At 37.9% G+C, this 13610-nt stretch overlaps 1 long non-coding RNA gene across 1 annotated transcript in view; it reads right to left on the bottom strand.

The window, feature by feature from the left end:
- Window positions 1-13610, bottom strand: part of LOC103462113 (uncharacterized) — a 95914-nt gene that overhangs the window by 63857 nt on the left and 18447 nt on the right. The window contains exon 2 of the long non-coding RNA XR_014086861.1: window positions 6408-6501. This is a non-coding gene — a long non-coding RNA (uncharacterized LOC103462113). The remainder of the gene's footprint in view (window positions 1-6407; window positions 6502-13610) is intronic.

Here is a 13610-nt window from a genome sequence, read left to right as displayed (position 1 = left end):
GAAACTATCACCATTGATTCTTCCCATTTGGTCATATTTTTTTACCCTGAACTCACATTTGGTCTCGAGAGGTTTTGTGAGATTCCCAGTTTGAAATTTGAATGTTGGTGAGTGAAAACTGGTTCTTGTGGTGTGTTGCTGTACGCCCAAACTTTACAACCATACCCAAGATTTATCAGCGCCATGTGTGGGGACTCTCCAGTTTTGAAAAATCGTCCAACAGTTTTAATATCTTTCTGTGTGAACCAGGCTTTTCTATCAACATGTCAAATTCACCACTGGATGTTAGAGCCATTCCTATGTTTAACACTTTACCTGTGAGGTTATTTTTGCTCCTATTTGGTGTGGTTTAATCGAGTTTATTGGTTGAACAAATGCTTCAATATCGATTAAAATCGACGTTGAAATGTATGCACGCAGCTCATTATTTATCAGATATCTGCACAATTTATATCTGCAAGTGTAATAACACACTATAGGACTTAAAACAGACCAGGTTCTAAAACAGGAAAAAAAAAACTGTCCCATGCAATGTATTCAGCAGACTCACACAAGTGTGAAATAGACAATAATATAGCATATCATAGGAGCCATTTCCCAATACAATTCACTTTTTCTCCGCACCATTTATTCTCAACCTCTGTCACGCAAAGACACACACACACACCAGGCTTTGATCTCTGAAGCAAATAGGTTGCAGGTGTCTTATGCTTCTCCAACACCTCCTGTTGCCATAAATATCTTGTTATGAAAGGCAGGTAATGAAAAGCACTGCCTTGGTAATCCATGACTGAAGGCAGTTTCATGCTAGTTTAGCTTCCATCACCCCTGTCGTTGCCTCCGCTGGCACCGCTACATCTGTCCTCTCTTCATCTCCTCTTTGTCAGACGGCAAAGAACCTTCCAGAGGTAAGGTTCTGCTAAAAATATAATGGTTGCCTATAATATATCCATCCATCTATCCACGTGAAGCCGAACAGTCAGTTTTCTCTGTGCATTTATTTAATATATGGGTTCAGCGTGAAGAATTTTGGGTCATCACAGTTCCTGACTATTATTGTCATATTTTAAACTTTAAAAGACTGAGTTAATCATTTCCAATTTTCATACATTCACGTTTTTATTGAATTTTGATTTTATTAACAGATAAGTGAATCACATGGCCGCAGTTCATTTAGGCTTTCTGAAGTTCATACAAAGTATCAGAAAGGGGAGGTTAGTGACTTTGAACATTTGAGTGACTTTGTGCCAGATGGGCAAGGTCCAAGTATTTTGAAACTGCTGAGCTGCTAGGATGTCCATCCATCTCTCTGAACAAAGTCACACAAAGACGAATATCCCAGGAGCAATATTTGCGTAAACAGAAATGCCTGTTTTGTTGGTGGAGAATGGAGGGATCAGTTCAAAAGGTAGACAGGAAATGGTAGCTAAGCTAGCTGCTACATCCAAATTATTTGGAATGCAATCTCTGAATATACAACATGCTAAACCTTCAAAAAGGTGTGGATAACAGCAGCAGAAGACCACACAGGGTGCCACTGCTGCCAGCAAAAAAGCAAAGAAAAGGAAATGTACACTTTACAAAGGGTCACTGAAAATGGTTAACGGATTAGAAAAACATTACCTGGTCTGAACAGGCTCGAGTTCAGCTACATTCAGACGGTAAATTCACAATTTGGTGAACATGAAAGTGTGGCTCCGTCCTGCAGAGAATTACTGATTAAGGCTGCTGAGGTAGGAGATCATTTTACTGCCACATTTTAATCCTATTAGTGCAAAATGAACACCGTTTATCTAGAGTATTCCTTTAGTGCCACAGTGTATTATCTCTAAAACATAGCTATTTTTTTGTTCATGACAATGAAACCAATGGTTTCTACAATAATCAGATCTCAGTCCAATACAGAACATCAGGAGTCTGCAGCTCATGTGTGATACATTAATATCAAAATGGACCAAAATCTCAGGGAAATGTCTCCAACACTTTGTTAAATCTGTGCTTGAAGAAGTTCCAGTACTAACACAGTGGTGAGTGTAAAATAGGGCTTAAAGCTCCATAATTCACATCATCAGGCGCACGCACTTCAAGCACACAAAGCGTAAAATATGAGAAACTATCATGTGTATGTTTTTGATCTCATATTATAATGCAAAGGGGGAAAAAAAAAATCATTTTTCACTTTTGTCTGCCAGAGTCGGTAAGGGACTTGGCTTCGTACAGTGAGCCATTGATCAGGGTGGATTGCAGGAGACAGCAGCTCAAAGCTGTGGCCCTCAGAGGAAGTCCCGCTCACACATCCTGGCAGCCCTTCCAACAGAATAGCTAATTCTGAGGAAGCAGCTCCCACTTCACTTTGTGCCAACAAATTTACAATTCAAACATGGAGCAAGGTGTTGGAGAGGAATTGTCTAAAACCGTGACTTCTTTTTTATGAGAGATTTGACAGAGGTTGAAAGGATGAAAGCGCCCACAATGTTGCGCTTCAGAGAATCTAAAATAACATTCAATTTTTTATTTTCCACTTTTTATAATGAATTGGGTTTTGCCCAGTGGTCTGACAAAGTGTTTATCTGTAATCTGTGGAGGCCAGACACAAGCAGGCCTACTTAAAAGCGCTGCAGTTTCTTTTCCTCTGCCCTCTTTGGACTATCTGATTTGTCCACAACAGAAGTGTGTCAACCTCGAGCTTTTCTGACGGAGATCCACTTTAGAGATTTGTACAAAGATCAATTCTCTTCTTGGTTTCAACTTTATATGAATCGTACTGAACAGGTTTAGTCGGATAATTATGCATCATCTCAGGAGGTTTCCGTTTAAGAAATCACATTTACAGCAGCTTTGTTTTTGAGAACTCTGAATGCTGTTTTTTTAAGTGAAGATTTATGCTGTGATTTTCAAAGGTAAACTTTGGATATTTTTACGGTGCAGCATTTCCCCTGAAGCTCAGTCTGCTGAGTGTGTGCATTCACGCACGGAAACAGAGATCCAGTCCAGCTTTATGAGGGCCCAATTGATCATTTGACTATGCTGCCTTCGGCTTCACTTCATACGTAAGGATATTAACTAAAGGCTTAAGCTCCAACCCTTTAAACGACCAGGCTAAACTGATAGGTTTTATGCTACCAGATTATTTTGTTGTTTATGGATCGGAGACGGAGCAAAGAGAAGTTGTAGCTTTAAACTTTTCTCTCCATCCAACTTGTGTGCAAGTAGAAATGGCAGCAGAAATTTTAGAATGCAGGATGTGCAAAGATGACTTTGAAACAGAGTCTGTGGGACTTCCAGATCCAGACTGAGATACAGGTAATATCTAATCTTCCAGGCATTGCTTTAGCAGACCACACCGAAAAGAGTCCAGTAATTACAGATGTAGAAATCACAACAGCAACGCCAACAAGAAGAGTCATGAGAAGCTTGAGAAACACCAATAGGTCAAAGTGGAAATAGAGACGTTGTGGAGAGTTAAGGCCTTAGTGGCAACAGCATCCATTTTCTTTGTTGTACCTGCTCTTTACGCCAATAAGCAAATAAATAAGCCAAGCAGCTGATTCTGTACTGACTCTTGGTTGGCGTTATTAGATAATATTTTAAAGTTAGAGAAAACATGGTTGTTAAATTAATAAGATGTTCAATTGCAAACGTGTGGCAGAGCCGCACATAGTCACAACGACTTGGTGTCTCCTCACACAGGTAACCACATCGGTCATACAGGTGTCTTTAACCAGCCATTTCCACAAGGTAGTCCAGGTGATTGTGTTGGTCACAGAGTTATTTCAAATTTATTGTTACCTCAATTGAAGTAAGACAACCAAGCAAATCCTTACACGATGCTTTGAATGTACTTTCTGAGTCAATATTTCAACTTTACCTCCATTTATCACATCTGAAGATTGGCAAAAAAAATAAATTGAGCTACGGTTTATATCTTCACACTTATTTAGAATTTTAACAAAGTTTCCATAAAATTAACTAAAAAAAAGAAGCTTAGGCATTTTGTTGATGCACTTTTTCCATTTCTTTACAGATTTTAAATCAAATGTAGCTTTTTTGTTTAATCTCTGTCAGAAATGCAAATCACAAAAAACTTTTGTCAGGATTTTCCTCCACTTGTAAACAATTTGTCTTTGTTTGTGTCCAGGTCTTCAGAGATGCTTTAACATCACCATGCATGCAGGAGGAACCACTGCAAATGACATGCCTTTTATCATATTTTTAACTGGAAGGCAGATTTTAATGATTTATGTTCTATATTTTCCTGTTGCCTCGCTTTCTTTGACATTTACTTGTTCATATTCTCCTGTACTTAAACATCATCTAGTGTTTGCACATGTGCATCAACTTCCCTGTCTGTGCCCATCTCTCGCTGTGTGGCTCAGTGCCTCCAGGCACAGTAGATCAGGTTCCACTGCCTTCCCCAAAATTGAAAACCTCATCAGGAGATAATTCTGGGAGCTGCCACATTGCCAGCTATGTGCCACTGTCATTTTATCTTCCAGGCTTTTCGCCCTGCTACCCAAGTCTCTACCCTGGGGAAGACAGCTTAGTACGCATTCTGGCTACAGCAGCAGACAAGAGCAAGGCAGTGGAGATCACTCATTTTAATAGGCCTGTCAAATCTGTTTTTAGAACCTGTGGAGGTCTCCTGCTGCAGGCCTCTGAATGAACTGACCCCAAAGTGATGTGACAAGCTGCGATGAGCTCAGGGAGGCAAGCTTTAGGGCAGAGGACGAGAGGAAGTCATTAGATGGAGAGTGAAAAGGTGTAGAAAATAGAATCATACCAGCCAGTGCCAGGGTCTGCTCCTACGTTTTGTGTTGTCATTTATTGGAGAAGTTTAAGTGGCTCCTTTTTTTGAAAATTTTAATAAGCTAGCCAAGTGTCTAACAGTTTGAAATAATAAAAATATTAATTTGATTTACAGGGTCTCGTTCTAACTAAATTTAGTAAACAATGTTTCTGTATAATGTGTGTTTGTTAGGAAAACACCCAGTAGAAATTGTCAAATTACTTTAGTGTTATCCACAATAATTTACAGACTGGGATGATGTCTTTGTCCATCATCTTTTGTTGGGGATCCAGCCATGATGGACTGAACTACTAAACAGACTGGAATAAAAATGGTTCATCCCACAATGCATTTCATTAACCCAACTTCAGTTTAAAGGATGAAAAGAAGAATGATGTTAGTTGTGTTATGATCATAACACAACTAACAAAAAACAGTCTGCTGACTCGCTGCTCAACTGCTAGCTGAGTATCTAGCTGAGCAGCTAACAGAGTGGCTAGCTGAGGTGCTAACATTGTGGCTAACTGTTTCCTGGTTTTCTCTACAAACGCTAAACGGTTCCCTGGCTAATGCTGAAAAGGCCTTTCTTATTCAATATAAATCTTCAAATGACAATATTAAAAGGTTGGTTGAATTTATATCTGTCTGACAAAGCACTAAGTTAGCTTAGAATAAACAATTTGAATATTATATTTCAATGTGTTTTGCAGTCGTTAATCTGAAACTGCTTGAGTACCAACAGGCTTCAAGGCCTGTGGTGTAAACAGTGCTTCATAAAGTTACTGCTAAAATCATTTTAATCATGCAACGTGAGTTTATTATGAAAACTACTATATGTAATGTCATTATTGTATTAGGTAGTTAAACTGTACTGCTAAATAATACAAAGTAATTGTGTTTAATCTCATTTTAAAGTGCCACACTTAATGAAAAATGTTGGGTTTTATTTATTTATTTAAAAGCAAAAAAAGGCATATTTTTGTCAAACAATAGGGTCTTGTTGATCCATGGTACAATGTTAGTCAAAAAATGAAACAATGTACGTGAGGCATAACTCTAGAAGCAAGAGCATAACTAAGATTTAAAATAAAAAGTACATCTCTGAATCCTTTTGTTTAAAAGTTCTACCATACTTGTTTTTTTCCACGTTTCCTTGACCTCATGTTCTCTACAGATTTGTCGTAAGAATGCACCCACATTAGAGCATGCCCTCAAAACATCAATAATGCTGCTCTTATCTGCTGCTTGAAAGGTTAGCAAAAGTGCACACAAACATGTCTGCAGAGCCAGCATGCTTTCAACCATAGAGAAATCGAGACGATGAGGAAAGAGTTCCTTGCAGAGATCACAAGATAGTCATCTTTTCATATTTTAATATGATGGGTTGGAGCAAGAAAAGGCAAGCAGTCCTACAAACCTAGAACTGAAGAAGCTGAAGGTTCTTTGAAATAACCATGTAATTAGAAACATTTCCATTTTATCGAAATGAAATTAACACACCATCAAGGTAAACTTAGACTGATGTTCATTTTCTGCAAGAAGCTCAAAAATCATGATTTCAATAGCACAGCCAGCATTAGTATTTATAGAGGAAAGTCTACATGTCTGGGTGTGTGTTTACCCGACGTAGACAGTCATGCAGAAGAGTGTGTGGTCCGTTTTCACCAGGGTCAAGTCAGTCATCAGATACAGGCCTCTATTTTGGTCTCATCTTCCTACGAGGGACAAAACAACCCGTGTTTAATGGTAGAAGGCAAAACATAAGGGAAGGCAGTAACTACTGATAATTATCTTTATGTGTGAAGCAAAAACAAGACCAACTGTTCATTTATAACCAAACCAGGCATTTGACAACAATAGCACACGTTCCAGAGGTGCAATTTGTTAAAGAAAAATGCTAGGAACTCCAAAACCTTTCAAGCTTGAAGTAGAAGATTACCTGACCTAGAATGTCCTGATGCACTTCTTATCTGATCCAGCACACATAACATCTACCAGAAGATATGAGGGCTTCTGAATATACAAAAGTCTTTCATCAGTGTTTGATTCACCTATTCTAGGTTAGCTGACATCATTTTTACTTTGGAAATACCAAAAAGAATAATCTAATGCTTTTTAAAATTGGTATTGGCCATAGATAAGTGGAGGTCAACATGCATTGCAGTCTACTTGCTTACATACTTCACACCATTCATAGTGAATCTGATTAACCAGACATAAAGTTTATCTGTCTTAGAATCTTCCTGTATTTTGCATCGCTTTAGCTAAAGCAACTGTTTGTTAGAAAACAATTTTTGATAGTTTTCCAACAATCAATATTTGAAACAATGGCATTTGTATGGTTCTCCAAGATAAATGAAAAGACTAGACAGGAAATACTCAGTTAGGCTGTCAAGAAGACAATAGAAACACTGCTGCTAAAATTTCAGCCACATACTGGCTGCTGGACACTCAGTGAGAACGTATGCATGTTTAAATTGAAATGTCTTTTTTTGAATAGTGCTTTGAGAAAACATGAATTGGTGTTAAACAATATATATTTCTACATGAAACAAAGATTCAGTTTTCTTTTGATGTCAGAACTAAGAAAAATGTAAACAAGATAAAACATCAGGAAGTGGGAAAAATATTCTAAAATCTCTAGATTGAGTTTGTCCGATGAAACTAAAGTTTAACTTTGGGTTCAAATTCCAAAACTTAAGTTTGGCAGAAAAAGAACCACACTCAGTGAAACAGGGATCCATAAAATGGATCATAATCTGCAGGTATTTTTTTATTCCCAATAGAAGTGGGGCTTTTGTTGAGTTGGAGGAAAATGTGATTCAGATTGTAACAGAAAAACTGACACCCATTTTATTACTGTATACTTATTAACTCGTTAAAGGAATTCAACAAAGTCGATTATCCATAAACACCCACAGTGGGCAGCTATAGTCATCACAAGCTGTTAATTAATTGTGTTAATTAACAGCTTATATTCTAACTTTAGTGAAAAAAAGAAGCCCGAGGAGAATAACTTGTCCTTTTAGACCAAAATAATATGGACATAAAGCCCCAACTAATCAAAAAGATTAAGAAATAAGTCTAAACACTGCATTTCTGTCAAAATTTAGCAGAGGGAATAAATGGTACAGCCTACAAGAGCCTGAGTGTTTTCTCAACGTAATAAGCACTGCATATGTAAGCTTGCAGTCTGACTGCATTGGGAACAGCTGACGGGTTTTGTGTTTTTGTTGGTAGTGGGTGTCCAACATGCAGAGTAGAGCCAAGCTGAAGGGGAAGCTGTCATCTCATGCACAGCAGAACTATAAACTCAAACTAGTTCACACAGCAAGAGAACAAATGCTGACCTGTCAAAAAAAAAAAAAAAAAACTGCTGGGAAGAAAACTTCAGCTATCTGACAGCCTGAGTGTTTCTTAATGGCTCTGTCCTGGCTGAAGAGGGCAGGATAAAAACGTAAAGACTGTTGGAGCGCTTAAGCTTCCTGTCCAGACCGACTTCAGCACCTCTTTTCAACAATGAGCTCAAAGAAATAGTCTCTATACAACAACCAAAAATCAACAATCCAGCTGAGCTAATCAATTATGTTTTACTTAGAAAGGGAGAGCATTTGAACCAGACACGGTCTGTTCAATTATTATTGAACAGACATTATTACTAATAATAATAATTATTAATAATTAATCTAAAAAGTGAGATTATTTTAACGGACCATGATGATCCTAAAGAACATCATCCTTTCATTATGGGTAAGATGATGATTAGAAATCAGAGGAAATGATCAGAATATCAAATTCACACTCACCAGAAAACTTGACTCTTAGTATTAAAAAAAACAAAACTGTAAAAATATTATGCATAATAATGGGTGAACTATATGACAGAGTGGAATCTATCAAGTAGTTTTAACATGCAATAGAAATATGTATGTGATCACAATTTTGTTGTAAAAAATGTGAACTGGAGGTATTGGGGGGGTTGAAATAATCTGCAAACCTGACGCAATATAAAACACAAAAATACTATAATACAATATTCAGATTTTTTCTGCTTCATTTTTATTTATAGCAGCCGAGGGCAACATATATCCTTTTTAAAACCTTTTTAATTTAGTGCCATGGGGACATCTGATAAAACTATCTTTACACTTCACTCCCACTGCGCTTTAGCCAAATATGCCTAATATGTTTCTATTGGCAGAACATTTTTTTAACGTGAGATGGAGGAGTTATTTCAGCTCAAATGTCCATAAAATGGACCATGTACCATGTGGAAGGTTTTACCTCGGAGCTGTTTAAAGAAGAAAGAAAGAGACTCCAGCTATTTATTAACGTTTTACAGCAACAACATCACAGCATCCATGTTTGGTAAGGAGAGGATGAGACTTTAATTTGAAATGAACTTTTAATCATGCACAAAAATGACACTCCAACTATTAAATGCATCATATCAAAAAGTTTTATGTGGTATTTTTACAAATTCATTAAACAGAATTACTGATACACAGTTGGACTGGCTCTAATTTTCCATGTGATCCAGCCCTTCAAGAGTCCAATCTGTTGTCAGTGCAGAGCTGGAGAGCCTTGCAGGCTCATAAATCTGACAATGCTTACCAAGCACAAATTTCTCCCTCATTAGAGCTCCACAGGCTGTGAAGGGATCTGAAAAACACACCAGTTTCAGAATAAACCAGCAGCCGAATCACTCAGGTAGAGGCTCTAACACCTTAACAATTAACTTCTAACAAGTCTTTTCCAAATGAATTTGAGCTAATTTTACAGCCGAAGATGCAGAGATTTAACAACATGTGAATAAGTGGGAGACATTCCTGAAGTCATTAACTCTGACAACTATTCGTACAGCTGCCTGCTTAAACCCTAGGAAAAAAAAAGTTCATGGGTTCATGATGTCCACTTTGTTTGCAAGGGAGTGTGGCAAACAAAGAGGACATCACTTTTCATCCTGAAACGTTGCCCTGTGGGTGGATATCCTCCTCCTTTGAAGCATAAAATACAGCCACATTGACACTTAAAATGTCTTCTCTTCACCTCCCACACTAAGCCTTAGCTCTTCAGTTGAGCTTCAGTCTCTTCTCTCAAGGGAAACATGTATGTCATGGACAGCAGGTGTGAAAGAGAGATTAGAAAATACAAAAAGAGGATGAGAAAGGGAGGGAAAGCAGGAACATAAAGAAGGCAGGCGGCACACAAGGTTAATGTTGACTGGGTGTTTTGCCGGTTCCTTAATTTGTATGCAAGCAAGTTAAGTTAATTTTGCCTGCTTGTGCATCAGCTGTGCACATACGCTGGTAATAGCCTGCATTTCTCCTCTGAGGCTGTCGTTCGTCAGGTCTGCATGATGGACAGCTTGATGGTTGGCACCGCCAGATGAAGAAAGCTCCAAGGCCATCCAGTCCTCAGAGCAGCAATTATCTCTTAGCCTCAGCCCCACACCGTGGGTCTGCATGAGAATGAGCCTTGAGCCATGCCTCCACGTCTGGCATCCTCTCTTTGAAACTACACACCATGTACTCATACAACACGTAGTCTACATACCAATGTGGCCAATGCACTGAGGTGCATCTCTGTCTGGTCTCTCTAATGTTCGTTTTTCCAATACTGACTGTTGCTAAAATATAATATAAAAAACAATGCCGGCATGTGAAAAGAGAAACGGCTGACAATGAGGCAGAAATCGACAGGTGAGCCCCGTGTTCAATAAGGACGTAATGTAGGAGTATTCAAGAGAAAACATGGATTTATTAAGTATCTTTTGAGGTACAAACATAAACCAGCCGGTTTGTAGCAAATGTCTAATAAGAATTCATTTCCTTTTAATAATCAGGAACAATCCTCTTACAAACGTTTTAAAATAATTCAGCAATGACAATAAAAAGTAAATTCCTTTGTGGTCCAATTCTGGCACCGACAGTAAACATGAGAACTTTTTTACTAAAAATACTAAATGGAAATCAGTGAGATGAAATTTGTCTGACTTGTTTGGCAGAAACAGCAGGCACATATGGCTCATAAACAAACATCAAGCTACAATCAATATTAGACTGTTTGTTTATTTGCTTGCCTAGCCCACCACTTACACTGGTGTTTTGTGTCTGTGCCCAGAACAAACATAATTTCAAGAGAATCCTCCTCAACCAGCTGAAGATGCTTGTACTTCCCGCCTCCGACCCCCTGAGATGAAACTTCAAACATTTCACAGCTGCTCTGCAGATTTTTTTCTCACAGTAGCAGGTAAGTTCTCGAGCTTTGGAAGTCGTCCCGACTTACTACGTCTCTTCTAAATAGAGAATGTACAGTAAAATGACAACTTATTTTTTTAAAATATATAGTTTGATCTATATCCAAACTAGAATTTGCTGAATTGTGTTTCTCAAGGTTTACCTCTCCACCTGGTCGTATTGTTTGTTACACCGTCTTTTAAAAAATGTCGCAAACAAAAACTCAGACTAAATAAATACCTACAATTTTCTGAAAAGAGTGCTGACCAGCAGTACCTTGTTCCAACTCTGTTCATTTTAATGTAAAAAATAAAATAAAAATAATTCAAATGATGACAGTACTGTGAAAATAAAGATAAACATTTGCCTTTTCAGATCAATCAAATTTTGTAACACATTTGTGAGACTTTTTTTTTCTGACCAATCCTGTTCAGGGTTTTGGGGACCAACTAGTTAGCCTTTAAGAGGCTAACTAGAACCTGCAATTAACCCAATTTGAATGTTTTGGACTGTGGGAGGAAACCAAAATACAGATGGAAGTCACAAACCTGCACATAACAGGATTTTGCCCCCAAGGCAAAACTTTAACCTCAGATTTGTTTAATGTGAGGCAACAGCAAAATGCTCCCTACTGAACTGGACACAGCTGCAAGCATTAACGTAACAACTTAAACTGCAAAGATGAGGCTATAACTCACAGATATGCTGGTATCAGAGTGGGCATCAGCAAATGCACCAGTAGCTTATCCATAATGTATTGTCAAATACCGAGAAAGGAAACTGCACAGAAAAAAATATATCAACCTCAGTGACAGCATCAAACCCTCCTGACCCCATTAAGGGACAAGGGTGTAAAGAAAATGGATGGATGGATGGAGTGACAGCATCAAGCAGGTGGCCTGGACCAAATATAGGGCCAGATGAATGGAACATGAACATTAAAGTTTTATCTTTTCTAAATCTATTTTTTTTCTGTACATTAAATATGTTTGAGATCAAGGATATATATATATATATATATATGTATGTATCGGGGACATTACATTAGTTGTTGGTTAATCTGACATTTACCCTGGAGGAAGTCTAGATATGTCTGCAGCTGCAGAGAGGGACCAGTTGTTGTTTATGCGACGACTTCTAGGAAGAACTATAGATAGAAAAAATACCTCATCAAAACAAATATGATGACTTTGTAATTCTAAGTGGGGAGATTATCAGCCCTGGGTTGCTATGGCACTGCATTGATAAGTCAGGATAAATAAAGATAAATCTGAAGAATTAGTAATCTTCACCAACTAAAGCTTAAAAGAAAAAATAAAAGAAAAATAATGTATTTCTTTATTAAACAAGTGAGAGCCTGGGGACAGAGTGTGTGTAAGTTCTTGCCCTTTTGCTCGCTTCGCCCCTGTATTTTTGTCTTGACCATCTTTATTGTGGACTAACGGACAAAGGACATGCAGCACACAGAAACACACATAGCAACTCCTGCTCCTCTGTGTGCTCTGCTAATATTTACATTGTCAGGCTGAACACTGCCACTATTGAACTTGGCCATTCAAAATAATGTTTGACTAGCATTAGATCAACAGCGAAGGAACAACGTGTGAGCAATATGACCAGTGTGCCTCCGGTTGTAGCACAGATAGAAAAAGGAAAACAGCGAGTGAGTTAGTGACATGTTTGACTCCAGCTGCACATTTAGTGAGCCGTCGCTTTCTGCTGCAGTTCGGAGTATTGCAAGTGGAGTTTGATATTAGAGCTCGACCAAACGTGCACTACGGCAAAATAGATGAAAAAAGAACATCTGCTATCTCGCCCCATTCAACTCAGAATTAAATGATTACAAATAATTGATAAAATGTGAATTAACTTTATGTTTGTCATGATAGTTGCATTGGTTATGTATGTTAGCTACGGTTCAGTGTTTACTTAGTTTACTGCCAAACATAAATGGGAATGTTTTCTGAGGAAGGTTCAAGAGAAAAGATGACAGATCGAGATGAACGGGGATTTGAGGTGATGTCAAAACATGCACACGGTGTTTGTGTGTTTCATGGCTAGTGCTGCCATCTCATGGTGACAAAGGTACTGCATTCACCAGAGTTTAGAACAGAGCAACATCATTTCCATTAGTAAAAAAAAAAAGACATATATAATTTGCCAAATAAATTGATTAACACACAGTTAAACAAAAGAAAGTTTTGTCTTAAAGTGAAGACCATTTTAATGAATAGAAAGATGTGTGAGTGGACAATAATATAAACTGTTTTCAGCAAATTGTGATTAAGTTAAATAATCTTGAAAGTGTATATCAGCAACTCTTTCGTACCAAAGTATTTTAACACTGTGATTTAATTTGGACCCCTCCATAAATGTAAATAACATAAAAGTATTTAAGCATTTAAAGCCATGTGGCTTAGAGTCATAGTTGAACATGGGCAGGTGAATAACTCATTCAAAGTTGAGCCTTAAAACTCAACATAACCTTTAGAGCTCCTCCTCTGATCAAACAACTTACGCAATAATGTGTGTTCAGAAGAGCCTTTAAGGTCATTGTTCTTTCAGGGCCAGTTTTCAGTGTAATC

The sequence above is a fragment of the Poecilia reticulata genome, chromosome 3 (genome assembly GCF_904066995.2).
Source record: "Poecilia reticulata chromosome 3, P_reticulata-male-v2, whole genome shotgun sequence".
Taxonomy (NCBI): Eukaryota; Metazoa; Chordata; class Actinopteri; order Cyprinodontiformes; family Poeciliidae; genus Poecilia; species Poecilia reticulata.
Note: the sequence above shows the minus strand (reverse complement) of the source record. Positions and strands in the feature narration are given on the sequence as shown.